This window comes from Phalangium opilio, unplaced genomic scaffold (assembly GCF_054372755.1).
Source record: "Phalangium opilio isolate 3A_F unplaced genomic scaffold, DU_Popi_V2 ptg000329l_1, whole genome shotgun sequence".
In the NCBI taxonomy this organism is placed as follows: domain Eukaryota; kingdom Metazoa; phylum Arthropoda; class Arachnida; order Opiliones; family Phalangiidae; genus Phalangium; species Phalangium opilio.
Window position 1 is genome coordinate 7,977,799 of NW_028324226.1, and position 15,187 is coordinate 7,992,985.

Genomic DNA, 15,187 nt, shown 5'->3' on the forward strand with positions numbered 1-15,187 from the left:
AGAATTTGAAACGTCACCACCCCTTTCTACATTGTTGGCGTTACTTGTACACCGGTAACGTATTACGCATAATCATTTTAGCACGCGTAAATACCATTTCGGAAAACACACAGTGGCGAGGCCACCATTGGGTATTCTCCCTCGCACCAAGGGTCACCGCCAGACGGTAACAAAGTTGACTGCAGGCAGGAGGCTAGTCAACTTTCACTGCCTATAGCGGTGCTTCTAGGCGAGAGAGAGGACCTTAATGGCGGCATCACACCTGTGTTTTAATTCTCTGTATGTAATTTCTAAAATGGTCTACTATCTTACAAATGTACACCGATTGGACTGAGTGATCGGTCCTTCAGGCGCTAGCGAGTGTCAAGCCACAACAATAATCATTCTTGTACACGAACGTTTTATAGTTTTAGGTTATTAAGGTTGGCGGGCAAGTCCGAAGAGTCATGTACCGTTCACTAATGTCACGTGAAAAGGTTTCGACCTATATGGTAATATTTGCTGGGTGTATTGCGTCGGCTCAGATACAATTAAAATTGTAAAATTTTATATATTGGGGAAATGGAGGAAGGGGGGGGGGGGGTTAAGTTAAGTGTGACCTTCTTCGTTTAACTGGTAATGAATGGAGATGAATATAACAAGCCTTTGGAACTGAAACGTATTTCTTTTTATGCAATCTTTACCCTTACCTTTGGTTATATACCGATATCATATTTGTCCAGTGTTACAGATAGCTACCTACTAAATGAAACCACACAGGATAAACGATGTTGCTTTGTCTTAAATAGACGACATAAGTTATTTAGTTTATTAACTAGTCTGAACAAAATAAATTTAAATTATCATGTTTTTTTGAACATCAGTCTTCTTAGCAACTTACAGATTTGAACTATTTTTGGGTGCAAATTTGAAAATTTGTCAAGCCAGCAACAATTAAATCTATGTCCGTCAAGGTGCTTACACGAAATCCCTTCAAAATAATTAATTTCATGATAAAATGTTTTCGGAAAATGTAATTGTTCTTGAAAAAGCGTAGATATGTAATTTTTTCAATTAATTTAGAGGGAATAGATCGATTAACAGTAAAATCAGTTGATTGAATTTAATATTTTTTAAGGATTAAATGGATAAAAATAACTAAAAAAAATTGCAATATCTGAAACTTCAGCCAATTGATAAACCTCACACATATCGTTTGTTTTTTCGGCCTTGGTCCAAACCAAGACGTTTTTTTATAATATCTGTCACTTCAGTCTTAATGTAATTAAATTTTGAATAATTATGTTAGCTCTACCGTCATACATTTTGGGTTGAAAGAAGAACTTATGTATCGTTAATTACATTTAACTTATATAAGAAACATAGATTTCGATAAGCATATAATTTGTACTTTATTTAAGATAAAGTTCAAAAATTACAATATTTAAAATATAGAACAAAAATGTTTATTTGTTTCGTACACTCTATACATATACAGTGTGGTCGAGATCAGACCAACACCTTCCTTTATGTACAACCCCCAATACTGCCAACGGCTGATGTCATACTAAATTATACAGCGTGTAAATAAATGTCTGGAATTCATGATTATTATATGCTAGTGACAAGTTACAAAAAGAATACTGGAGAATATGCCTGAACACAACAAAATATTTTAAAGCACAGTCCTACGATTGGTCTTAGAACGTGGGCCTCAAATTAAAACTTCTTAACTGTTTGGTAAACACATCAACGAAAATATTCGACGTTTCTACCATTGTGGTTGAGGCAGACGACTGTCCATGTCTTGCAATACATTTGCAAGCAGTAAATTCATGACGCCTGGTAAGACTAATGGTATTGCCGTCTTAGGTAATCCTCGTCCGTTAAGGCATGATGTAAGGGGTATGATAATGCCGGTAGTGATGCCATTGTAAACTGGCACAAACAGTAGAAAGGCATAGTGCAACTTCTTGTTCCACCGCTCTATTATTACTTATTAGCATGAATTGGCTTCAAAACGTGCTACGATGTCAAAATCTCTATCCTCATTACAGACTATACAGTCTCTTCTACATTCACGATCTTGCACTACCGAAATCACGAAGGTGCTCGCCAATGTCGGCAAAGGTGCTTCGCACCGGATGTTGTCGGTGTGGAAACAGTTCGGCATAAAGCACTGCCTTTAGTTGAACGTTACTGCGACCTTCACCCAAAATAAACATCTTGTCCAATTTGTCCTGGTTGGAATAGGTTGGCATTTTGCTAGGAAACGAAACTAACTACTATAATTCTACTACTTAGCTGCTACACTGAAGACCCTGTATATCAAAAGGGACCGGAAGTACCTCAAAGTTTTCAAAGATTGCCAGATTGAGCGGGTCATGGGGTTTATAGTGGTGAAGGTTGCTTTGACTTTCGACACGTGACACCGCGGTATGTTTTTGGTGCTTCAATGTCCTCACCCGATAGGCCCAACCAATTACCATCCTGGTTTTTCGGCTCAGTGTTGCGGTATTGCCGGTCCCATTAGAAATACAAGGTCTGTATTGTTAAGGCTTAGAAATACGTGGTCTTATAAACTGGTCCTCAGGATTAGTGACCCCTAACGTCTATAAAAAATAAACTGGTCCTTAGGACCAGTGACTCTTACCATAATATTCTTTCTACTGGTCCCATTGTAAAGTTTTTTGTTGATATATATAGGCGCTAGCCCACTTGCGAGAAGGTTCAAGGTAGTTTGACCATAAATGATAGGTTTGACTAAATTGACTCTGCGAGACTTCAAAATTCCAATCGTGCCGAGACTGCCGACTGCCGTATAGTTTTAAATCTAACTTAATACCACTACCAAAACCTGGTACCACTTGGCAAGCCCTTCATTTGGGTCTAAACTCTAGAGTGATACGGTTTATTGTGTTTGAAAGAGAAAAGTTAAGAGTAGAAATTGGAAGAAAGCTTGAATTTTTAAACTGGTCCCGCCTCAATTCCCATCAAAAAACTTAATTATTAATTTTTTCAATTAAAAAACTGGTCCAAGCAATTAATAAACTGGTTTTGGACCAGTGGACGTGTGCTATTTCTAAGTCTGGTAGTGTTAAAATTGTAACAATACTCTTGTTAAAAAGGCACAAATACTGTAACATCCCGCCCAAACCTTTAAGTTTCGCTCCTTTTCAATGGCTCTCTTTTCAATATGGGAAAAATGCTTTTAAAAGACAATTTATTTACGTGTAAGAATTAAACAGGAAAATGGAGGCTGAGTGTAAGATAAGTGTAGTTTTAATTATAATTTGTTAGTTTAATTATAAGGTATCCATGAATTTCCCAAAAACATTCATGTTTTGGGTTGATTTAATTATACTTGATTAAGTTTAACTTAACGGTTTATCTAGTGTGGATACAAGTTTCGATAGAATATTAACTTTAATTGCAATTACCCTAAAATATGTAAGACCTTTCGATGTATTTTAATGATGAATTAAATTAATTTGAAAGTGAAATAGGAAACATCTGTGGCTGTGCGAAAAACTTGTGATGTTTTAATCTTAATTTGAGCGCGGTTCGGGAGAGTGGATTAAGCTTAAAAGTATAATTTATTGGCATTTTTTACCCTAATTGGAACGTTTAGTGAAGTTTAACATTTTTGCCAGTCACTATTTTACCCAAAACTTTTGAATTTCGCGCCAATTAATGTACTTTCAAGATAGTTTAAATTAACTTAAAAGTGAAATAGAAAACATTGGGATTTACCAATGGCTTGGGTAGTTTTAAAAAAGATTAAAAGTTATTTGAGTTTTTATCCAAAAAATGAATATATTTGGTTTAATTTCACGTTAATTATATTTAATTGAGTGCCAATTAACGTAGGATTGTGTTTCGGCAGTGTACATTTAGGTTATAAAATGACTTTCAATATATACTTCACGTTAATTGCAATTTTTAGTGGAGCTTTTGAATCTTATTTTACCCTACACTTTCGAATTTCGCGCCTATTAATGTACTTTAAAGATAATTTAAATTAAACAAGTATGAGATAGAAAACATGGGGCTATACTAACAGCTTGTTCAGTTTAAATCTTAAGTTACTCGAGTTCTCATCCAAAATATGTACAATTCATCTTTAAATTCACGCTAATTATACTTAATTAAGTTTAAATTTATGAAGGATTGAGGTTTGGCTGTGTTGATTTAGCTTATAAAATGAGTTTCAAATTACCTTTATAGTAAAGTTCAAAAGAGTTTTTTCATTCTTGCCAACACATTGCGTTCAATTTTTATCACACCCCGTGCTAAATTTTCGGTAACATAAAGATCATCTATAACATATGTTAATGAATGATGTGATTCTATAGTTTGGCAACTTTGACTTGAATACCAGTAATTAAATTCAATACCTAAACAATTCATAGCAATTTAGTCAAATAAACAAACGGCAATGTGAACTGTGGAGATAACGAACAACGTAACCCTCCGTTGCTGACGTGGTTACGTTTGAAAAATCTGCGCAGATGTAAACATGGAAATTATTTGACTAATTAAATTACATAACGACGCTGTCCTCCTGGATTAACCAGCACCACTGTTATATTTATGAATTAACAAAATCCACTGTTGGTAACAAATGGTTTTTAAAATGATTAACGTAACATAACATACACTGGTTCAATAGTATAGAAATTGTTTTAATGAATGATCTGGTCCTCTACGTTGGTTGAGTTTCAGGAATTATATCACACACCTTCACAATTAGTAGCATTTTAGTGAGATTAACAAATAATGAAACCTTGTATACCTCAAATGAGAATGTTGAATTAACTGCGCTAACGTAAACACGACGACTCTTAAAACTGCCGTAAGGAAAACACATTGAACTTTTTGTCATTTCCAGTAGTATTTTGAAGTTCTCGATCTTTTCAAAGGGTGAAAAGCACTATCTTTATTTCAACACCTTAATAATTTGAATAAATATGCCATTTTTTACTTCAAATTGGAAGCGCACATGGTAAATACAGTAAAAAAAAAACCTGGGGTTAGCCTGGTTAGGAAATGTTTCTAGCATAAAACGGAGCAGACTATATAAAGAATTCCAAAACAAATGAGAGCTGGAAATAAGCCTTTTTAATAATCTTTGAAGAGGACAGACACTATAAAGACTATAATTTCATAGACTAACTAAAATACAACCTAAGCCTTGGCCGTAAAGAACGTCGAAAAACTTACTTCAAAAGATATAAAAACCTCTATTAACTGTAATTATTTACCTGAATTAATTTTTTAGATGAAAATTCGACCTGATAACAAAGTATTTGTTCTTAAGGGTGTTATAGATAATTAGCAAATCCAAATAAAGGTGTTCAAGCTCGGATGAAATACCAAAGTAATTAATTTTAGTTGCCTTACTGTCGTCTGTTATGAAATTAGGAATTTTCCACATAAAAGCAAACGTTTGAAATTTATCAACGTAACTTGTTAGCACGCAAAAAGCTAGGCCGTTCTAGTTATCAATGAGAACGAAAATGGGGAAATAAGTTTAAACGCGCTAGGAGGTTAGGCTGACTTCTGACCCAAAAGTAAATTTTTGACGTACTATCTTAATTAGTTAAATTACAAAAATTAGAATTCATTAATTAAAAATCGAAACACGTAAGTTTCTCATTTAAGAAATGCTTGTTAATTTAGAAGCATTCCTAAAACTAACTTCGCTATAGTTTTTCCGTATGGCCTGTCTCAATTTCCTTAAAAAACCGAATTTTTTTTAATGCTTTTTCTATGGGACGCTAACCCTAAAAGGTGTGACTTTTTGTTTAACATTACGGAAGGGTGTCATGTCATATCTACAAGGGCCTACCGGCCCTGTAGAATTAGAATAAAATAATCAAAATGGGAACGTAATACGCGAGGCAATTGAGTTGGGAAAAGAAAACCGTTTGTTCTATTATTGAATATTAAATTTCTCAAGTATTTATAGTGTTTAAAATATAAATTTTACGTTCTCATTCCACGAAATTACAGAACTTTTTTATAAAAGTGTTTTGAACAGAATTAGGCCTTATCGATGGAATAGAATTTTAATATCAAAAACAAGTTTTTTCCGTTGGTTTTAGATGTAAATGTACTTGTTTTGTTCATTTTTGCTTAAAATATATCTGGTGACGTCTATCATATCGCAATTTGATAAAAGTTTATTTTGTAATATAAGCATAAAATTAACAAAGTAGCGAAATAAAATATTAGACCTAATTTCATAGTACGCAAATCCCAAGTCCACGTTATATTCTCAGTGCAGCTGATTTTTCAATTTAATTTAAGCAAATTTCGAACATAGGATTCTATTTTCACCATATGAAGACTCTTCAGCACCCAAAACGTTCACCAAGTCCATGGGCCAGTCAATTATCGTAATCTGTGTACACGAGTGTACATTTGACTATACTAAAGGGATAACGCTCAATCTTAAGTTTCCTGCATAATCCGTAATGGGTGTAGAGAGACTGATAGTGATTAGCCCCTCGACCAAGTCTCAACAGCTTTCCCACCATGATTTTAAATTTAGTTATTTTAGCTTAGCTTAATTTGTCTCGAAAAAATTCTGAAGGTACTGCAATTAAATTCTAAATACGTAGTGATGACATATTTTTCTTTAGTAATGAAAATTTGTTGATAAGCTTGAAATTAAATTTATGAAAGTAATTTCTGCGAAGACAATCAAGGAGGAATCTGCATTCATGATAATGCAAGTAACCCTAAATAAATTATTCTGCCGCGAAATAGACATACTTTACATTTGTCTTTATTCCCTGGGACCATGCAGACAGGATTGTTATTTTTTGTTGAGATAAAGATACGTGAATAAACGCGACTTTACCATATTTTTACCTCTCCGAGTGACGTATGTCACGGAGAGGTTCTAATTTCGACGTGTGTGTCTGTCTGTCTGTCTGGCTGTTGTTATTGACTTACACCCCAGGGGACCGCGTTCGCAGTTTCCGAATCGAAGCAAATGTGTTCGCTATTTCCGGACCGCATTCACAGTTCCCGGAAAATTCAAAACTTGAGGCTATCCACAATTCAACTGACCACTATTACTTCATCTGACTAGTCAATTGTCCATTCCACATCAACACCAATCTGTATTCATTGGCTTCTAACACCACCATCTTTTGGGCGTTGTTTTTGTCTATCCCACATAGACACCAGTCTGTACTTACTGGCTTCTAACACCACCATCTTCTGGTCTCTGTTTTTGTCCATCCCACATGGACACCAGTCTGTACACCTGGCTTCTAACACCACCACCTTCTGGTCTCTTTTTTGTCCATCCCACATGGACACCAGTCTGTACACCTGGCTTCTAACACCACCACCTTCTGGTCTTTGTTTTTGTCCATCCCACATGGACACCAGTCTGTACACCTGGCTTCTAACACCACCATCTTCTGGTCTTTGTTTTTGTCCATCCCACATGGACACCAGTCTGCACACCTGGCTTCTACTCCATCGTCATCGTTGGGTTTAAGACTTTCGCGGCGATCAGCTAGGGTTACGAGAAACGTCTAGCCTCCCTAAGGTGGGATCACCACCAAAGGTTTTCGCAATTGCGGTTGTTCTTGCTTTTAGCTGTAGTTCGACACCCTTATATACTACCTATTTGAGTGAGGCGAAGCAACCGGCGTATGCTTCATTTCAAACGCCAATATTAGTCAAGTCTCTCAAGAATGTTTAATTGTTCTTTATTAACACGATGTAACGATCAATAAGGCGAACAACTAACGAAGAAAATGTTTAATATTAATTATATTTATTAAATTATTTAAGAAAAATCTGTGCTAACTAAAACCATATAGTCAAAGTTTATATAGGACGAGTAATGAAGATTGCGTATAAAGTCGGTACACTGTACACATTTCATAGTTAATATAGAGCGAGTATTTAAGCATTTAGCCCTCTGTATTACTAATCATGGAAACTCTAGAAAGTTAAAATAGGTCGAGCATTGATGTTAATAGAGACTGAGTAGAGGAGTTGAATTAGGATAAATAACAAATTCAGTTTGTTGTGTCATTGTCTCAGTTAGAGAGGTAACGGTTGGTAAGTGCGAAACTATCGTAAGTGTGATAGGTTGTGTTTCCCTGTTTTGGGCACATTCGCGTTGTTTTGATGTGTAAAGAAATCCTACAGAATCATAATATTCCCTTTATCCATAATATAAAGTGAATATGTGGAAATATTTTTCGTAATTATGATGCATTTAGTACTTTTGTAGCTTTAAAGCTCTGTTTCATTTTGATAATCCAAAGATTTATTTTAATATCTTTATTTGAAATGGCTGTTTATATATTACTTAAGCTATACTACATCTGTATATAGAATAATCCTTGGTTTAGTGATTTCATGAAGAAAGCTAAGATCTAGACTCCGGCGGGTATATCTAGTATTACCCGCAATGGGCTTAGTGAAATAAAGAGTAAATAATTGAGGCCTGAGGTGAAGTAAACTGTGGGTTTTGATTTTCGTGTCTGAAATGAAAAGACATCAACGGTTCAGAGTGAGCCGAAAGTTAAATACAATCTTAATTAATCAGGTTAAGATTTTATAATTGCAGAAAAGATCATGGTGGCAATTAGATTAGTAGGGCTAAGCTACAGAGATTTTATTCTCTTTATAGTGCGCACTGAGTATCAGTGCGTCTAGCTACAATTTAGCTTTGGTATTATTTAACGTTAACACTCATGTTGGCAAACTAAGTATATTGTTGAGGTGAGGTGAGACGAGACGATAGTGTTTACACTGCAAACCAGTTGCGAATGTAGCTATCAGAATAAAGAGTAAACAGCTGAAGCGTAGGCTTCATTTCCTGTTCTTTTTGCCATTGACTGATTTCCATGTGTCCAAGATTTATCCTTATTGGATGTAAAATGTCGTCTGCTTTACTGTATATTCGCTATGCTTGGAATACTGCTTCAATATCGTAAATTTTTTCTTCAAAAAGAGAAATAATTCCATATCTAGGTAAATAACTTTGTACTAGTAGACCTCTTGACTCGGAGAGGTAATATTTTGGTTTTCCCAACTTGTAAAAATTTATATTAAAGATTTTTTTCTGGAAACCTGATAACAGAATCTCCAAAAACATGTCACGAACAAAGTGGGCGATGTATGAAATCCTGCTGTGTCGGTGTTCTAACGCGTTCTCATGATTGTCCCAAAACTGGGGAAAATGTGTTGCGTGATGATCAACTGAATTATGCATGAGCATTGACACAAAAAAAATTCACTTTCTGCCTAATGAAATATTAAATTGCTATATTTTAGAACAGTTGTTTTAGCCTAGCGAATATAGATATGTATGATCAGCAGACGACTGGTCAGGTCAAAGTATCGCGAAAAAAATTTAACACACAAAATATAGTCCAATTTCTAAATAATTTTTTAGATACTTCGAAAAATGTCTGAATTTCTAATTAGGTCGAAGTAGAAACTACTTAGTATAATTCATATAATATTATGCATCTTTAATACTTTCAGATTTATAATTATCTGTTCAAGATTAAAAAATAATTATGATTAACAGCACTAATTTTTAGAAACGTGGCCTGCGACTTTGAATTGTTAAATTTGCGGAAACTAATTAAAATATCTGTTCATGTTCAAATTTGGTTATATGCTTTAAAATACTAATTTATGACTAGCATAATTAATTTATATTTTAATTTAGTAATAATTTAACTTTTAACTGTTTAACCCGAGGAATGTAAATAAAATATATTTTTCTTAAAATGACTTAAAACAGCTGGAAATTTTATATTTACAACAGAAATTAATGCCAAAGTTAATATTAACTAACAATGATATATCGATAATTCTTATTCGTAGAGGTTATATAGTATCGGTTAACTAGATTCTAAAATTTTAATTAGAAGTAAGCAGTTTTAACATCATTACTTACATTACAAACTATCAATATCTAGAAACAAAACAAGTTCAAATTAATAAACCTTGAAAAATTGATTATTGCGACTGATAGGCGTGTGGCACGTGGACTAAGTGATGACTCCTACGCTCTTCCCTGTTTTTCATCCTACTTACACTTAGGCATCATCTAAAAAATATTACCCAATGAAGCGAATTCTCTAATTACTTCCTTCTTCTACCCTTTCTCGTAACGCCGATTACTTTATTTCAAAATAAGAATAAAAGAAACGAAAGGAGCGACTAAACTACAGGAAAAGAAATCCTTTTGGTCCTAATATTGAATGTTAACATACAGTTTTTAATATGTCATTCCACGAAGTTGTTAAACTTATTTTTATAAGTGGTTTAAAACAGAATTAATCCGTTAGACAAAATTTTAATATTTAAAATATTAAAACAAAAATAGTTCTAGTTCATCTCAAACAAAATACTACCAAAGAGGAGAGAAAGAGGGAGAGAGAATCAGTATAGGCAGCCGCGACCCATGCGTGGTGAAAACGGGGGTAAATCTACGGTACACCGCGGCGCTTGAGCGCAGCTTTCTCGCGCACAGTTGACGTAGGGGATGACAGAGATAAGGCGAGGAGGTCAATCCCCCCATGCGCAAAGGATGTGCGTCCTACAACTAAACGTACCAAAAATTGTTTTTACTACCCCCTATTTTCCCATTTTTCGGCGGATTTTATAAAGCGCGTTTCTATCTCCCTCTCTCTCCCCTCTTTGATACTACGCTACTAGTTGTTAAGTACCGAGTATGTGTCTTAGCTGAAAATCTTCTAGCCTTTTAACATTTATTTCAATATCTATATCATTATATTCTGTCTCAACTAATTAGTAAGAAATAACGCTGGTAACCTGGTTTTAATCTTTCACTCGCGCATAGAGATTTCCGATATCAGGCTTAACCCGATATCGATCGATACCGGTGCTTGGAGCCGATATCGATATTTACTCATTTTGATCCAAAACCCGATACTTCAACCGACACCGATTATTTTAGTGCTTACACCACAATCCCAGGGCCGGATTAAGAAGATTTTCGCCCGGGGGCAGTGGCTCGATGGGCGCCCCCTCCCTTGGCCCCATAATTTATAAAAACCAGCTAGAAATTTTAACAATTTTGTTTTTATTAGAAATATAGGGAGCTAACAGTTCTGACCCTGATACGTCACACCCTTCTATTTCTTACTGGGTTTCATCCCCCCTAACGGTTGGAAACTGTATTCTACGCGCAAAAATGCCAACCAGAGGGCGGCTGCGTGACGTCAGACTATCTCTTCCCCCTAGCCAGCTGTTAGCTCCCTATTGTAATTTTGATAAGTGAAATGTATCCCTATGCATGGCTGATACTCACTCATACGCTCAATTTTAGTTGAATAAGTGACTAATAAATTTAAAAATAGTAAGCAAAAAGTGACTAAATAAGGGCAAATTAAGCTATAAAATAAGGACACTTTAAATGAAATGCTTTCAGACATGATCGATTTTCATAATTATTTTCAGTAGTTAAAGATATTTTAAAGGTCGGTGCCGTAATTAAGCCCAATCTATGGGTTTAGATATTTCCAGTCAAAGGAAAGGTCCAATCATAAAATTTCTACGGCGAAATTGAATTAAACCATTTTGGAGCACAGCTCAGAATGCAAAGTAATTGATGTCGTTTTAAATCAAAACTAAAACATTCATTTGAATTGGATTGATTATAAATATTAAGTTAAATATTTGATGAGCGAGCGAAGCGAGCTCTACAATTTTTTGGGTTTGATCAACTGTAATCTCGCTGTTTTTGCGTTTAAACCGTCATACAGTCTAATATATTACGTTTAACCTTGTGGTCGAGAAGATAAATAACACCGAAAGACTCAAAAATCCAAAAAAAGTGACAAATAGTAACTAATTTTTGGAAAAGTGACTTTTAGTAACCGAATTTGAAAAAAGTGACTTAGTATCAGCCCTGCCTATGTCTTTGAATAGGCTTTTCTAGATTTAGACTCAGAAAATCTATTTATCGTCTCCTCCCAACTAATTTGGTGTAATAAATTGGTCTCGATAGCTAATATACCTATTTAAAAACGAAAAACAGTCCCGTAATCATTCAAAACTAACGTCATGTTTTTGAGTTTTTGAGAAAATTTAATAAAACAATCGCTCAGATTTGGGTATCACCAGACATCTTGGGCGCCCCTATTTTGCTGGCGCCCGGGGGCAGGTGCCCCCTCTGCCCCCCTTAATCCGGCCCTGCACAATCCATTTTACTATTTAGACTATAGACTAATACAGTTTATTTAGTAAGAAAATAAATTACTATATTAACTTAAAAACCGAGAATTAGCCTGACTTTGCCATTTTCATATCTTAAATAAGCATTTTTTCCACGGTTTTCAGTGAAAAGATACTAACTTGCTTAGCACACTTATGCTTAGTAAAAATTTGCTTGGGTCTTTCATATCAAAATTAAAATCCCTTTGATAAAAAGATTTTTCTTAAATAAGCTAAAAATTAACGAAATAGTGAAATAAAATACTACTTGCTTAGTACGCAAATCCCAATCCCGTGTTAAGACTGTCAGTGCAGCTGATTTTTAATTCAATGTAATAAAAATTCCAATATCTGATTAAATAAAATACAATATGCACTAAGTTTGGAAAGGATTTAAGACGTCTCTTTGACACCCATAAGCTTCACTACGTCTCAACCACTTTCCCAAAATGATTCTTAGCGTAATAGTATTAGTGTTCACTCTACTTCACCATTTTGATAACCGTTGCGATTTAGAGACCAATTCAGAAGGTACTATAATTAATTATAAACATATATAGATTTATAGTGTTGAATACTTTCCTTAATAATTAAAATTTCTTGATATTTTTAATTTTCAAGAAATTCCAGAAATTTTCTGCGAAGCCCGTCAAAGTGGAATCTGCGTTCTTGATTATACATGCGCTGCTGACTCAATTATTCCGACACCACCAGGACATGAAACTCCTTTCACTTGTCCCCAGGACCTTGGACCAAACAGAAAAGTTGTGTGTTGTGAAAAAGGTTAGCGACTTATTCTAATTTTAACACTTTCTTGCCAAAGTTAAAATTAAAAACCAAATTTCTCTACTATTAGAATCTCCAAAACCATGTCGCAGGGAAGGTGGGCATTGCATGGACAATTGCGGAATTTCTATTAGAAAACCTTCTGCAGATTGTCCCAAAAGTGGAAAAATGTGTTGCGTGTTGGTCCACTAAATAGAAAAATGTGTTGCGTGTTGGTCAACTATATAGTTATGTATAAAAATTTATAATAAACTATTGAATCGCATTTTGTTTTCTTGAAAAATTTAAATTATAACTTTCAGTCCAAAAAAATGCTTGGTTAACTAGATTTTACCCTATTTGATAGGTTTTCAATTAAAACAATCTATCAACATCGAAAAACCACAGCTTTAAGCAACCTATACCCTGATTACTCTTCTAAGCAAATCAGATTAATGTTCAAAAACTGACAGCTAAATTAAATTAATCTTTTCATTGGAACCACTTAACATTAGCAAAACCGAAATAATTTTAACAGCTGCTTCATTCTAAGTTTTGCAAAAAGATTAAACACAAAGGCGTTGCAAATACTCCAATGACTGAGATACTAATCTAACTGATACTAATCCAAGTGAATTTTTATAATTAACTATCTGTTACCCGCGGCGTCGCTCGCATGTAATAAAAACTTCCATCAAAATTATATAAAGAATGGGTAGATTTTACTGATGACTAATATTTTTGTAGCACCCTAGGAGCGAAGGCACTCGGCGTCGGGACATTTTTTATTACTCTTCATGCGGACATTATTCCATAAAGAAGGGTTTTTAAATTTCAGGACACAAATCGAACCCGTCTATAGGTTGAAGGAAGCCAGTGTACTAAATATTTGCGAAATCGGTTGAAACGCGCGAACATTGTTGCATAGAGAAGATTTTTTACATTTTTGGGCGCCATTCATTAAGATGCCGGCGGATTGGAAAACATCTCTTAGTACGCGCTTACTATTTATGAGTTACGTTCCTGCAAATTTTCAGCCTTCTAGGGCAAGCGGTTTGGGCTGGGAGTTGATTACCAGTCACTCTGTCAGTCAGTCAGTCAGGACTTTGATTTATATAGATATAGATTAAAACGTTCTGAAAAGATCGGAATTTTTATTTAGCCCAAATTTAAAATATATTAGTACAACTCATCTCTTATATGTATCTAATTTACAGATACATGGTCTAAAACTTTTAATTATTCAATTTGGGGAATTTAATTAAAACGATATTATTCTTTAGAATGACTTGTTTATGGAAAGTTTTGTATTTACAACGGAAATTAATGTGAAAGTTAACATTAATTAGCATTGATCTTAACTAATTTCTAAATTTAATTATAATTAAGCATTTAAAACATCATTACTTACACTACAAAATATCAATATCTTGAAGACAAAACAAGTTCGATTTATTAAATCTTCGTATAATTTATCATTGCAAGCGATTGACGTGTGGCACGTGGACTATCCGAGTGATGACTCCTACGCTTTTCCCTTTTCTTCCACATACTTACACTTAGATATCATCTAAAAAATACTGCTCAATGAACCAATTCTCTAATAACTTCCTTCTTCTGCCCTTTCTCGTATAACCCCGATTACTTCATTTAGAAAATTAGAATAAAACAAGCAAAAGGAGAGACTAAACTACAGGAAAAGAAATCCTTTTTGTCCTATTATTGAATGTTAACTTATAGTTTTTAATTTGCCATTCCACGAAGTTGTTAAACTTATTTTACTTTTTAAATCCCATTATACTAATACAACAAAATTATAATCGACACTGCTCAAAAATTGATATAGTTTGTGGAGATATAGGAAAAATTCCTTAAGTTCCTAAAACTTTAAAGAATCCGTTAAATCTTAATCGTTTAGACCCTAACCATTTGTAAATTTTAAATTTTATACTATACCTATCGCAATGTGTGTAATCTCATGAACTATGTAAATAGTTTATATTATGCGCAATAAACAAAATTCCATTTCATAAGTGTTTTAAAACAGATCCATGGATACATTTGATTATATTCTGTCTCTACTAAAGAAAGGTATGAAATAACGGTAGTTTAAAACTTTCACTTGCGCACTGTAGCGAAAATAATCTAAACCAAATCCGTTTTTTCGCTTGAATGATTAGTTGTCTAAAACACTGCCGTTAAAACTGAA

At 34.2% G+C, this 15,187-nt stretch overlaps 1 protein-coding gene and 2 long non-coding RNA genes across 14 annotated transcripts in view; 1 reads left to right on the forward strand and 2 right to left on the reverse strand.

Moving 5' to 3' along the window:
* LOC149610653 (uncharacterized) overlaps positions 1 to 15,187 on the reverse strand; it is a 30,683-nt gene that overhangs the window by 13,077 nt on the left and 2,419 nt on the right. The gene's annotated exons all lie outside the window — the stretch shown is intronic.
* Positions 771 to 5,836, reverse strand: LOC149610654 (uncharacterized). Of its 12 annotated transcripts, XR_016376775.1 has the most exons (5): positions 4,775 to 5,237; positions 4,639 to 4,720; positions 4,377 to 4,482; positions 4,199 to 4,298; positions 771 to 2,875 (listed from the first exon to the last, which is right to left on the reverse strand). It is a non-coding gene; the product is annotated as an uncharacterized LOC149610654 (long non-coding RNA). The 12 variants fall into 12 exon arrangements; XR_016376779.1 differs by having other exon boundaries at positions 4,199 to 4,561; positions 4,641 to 4,720; XR_016376776.1 differs by adding an exon at positions 5,244 to 5,836 and having other exon boundaries at positions 4,199 to 5,054.
* LOC149610655 (uncharacterized) lies at positions 2,384 to 4,023 on the forward strand. The gene is made up of 2 exons (XR_016376782.1): positions 2,384 to 2,521; positions 2,686 to 4,023. It is a non-coding gene; the product is annotated as an uncharacterized LOC149610655 (long non-coding RNA).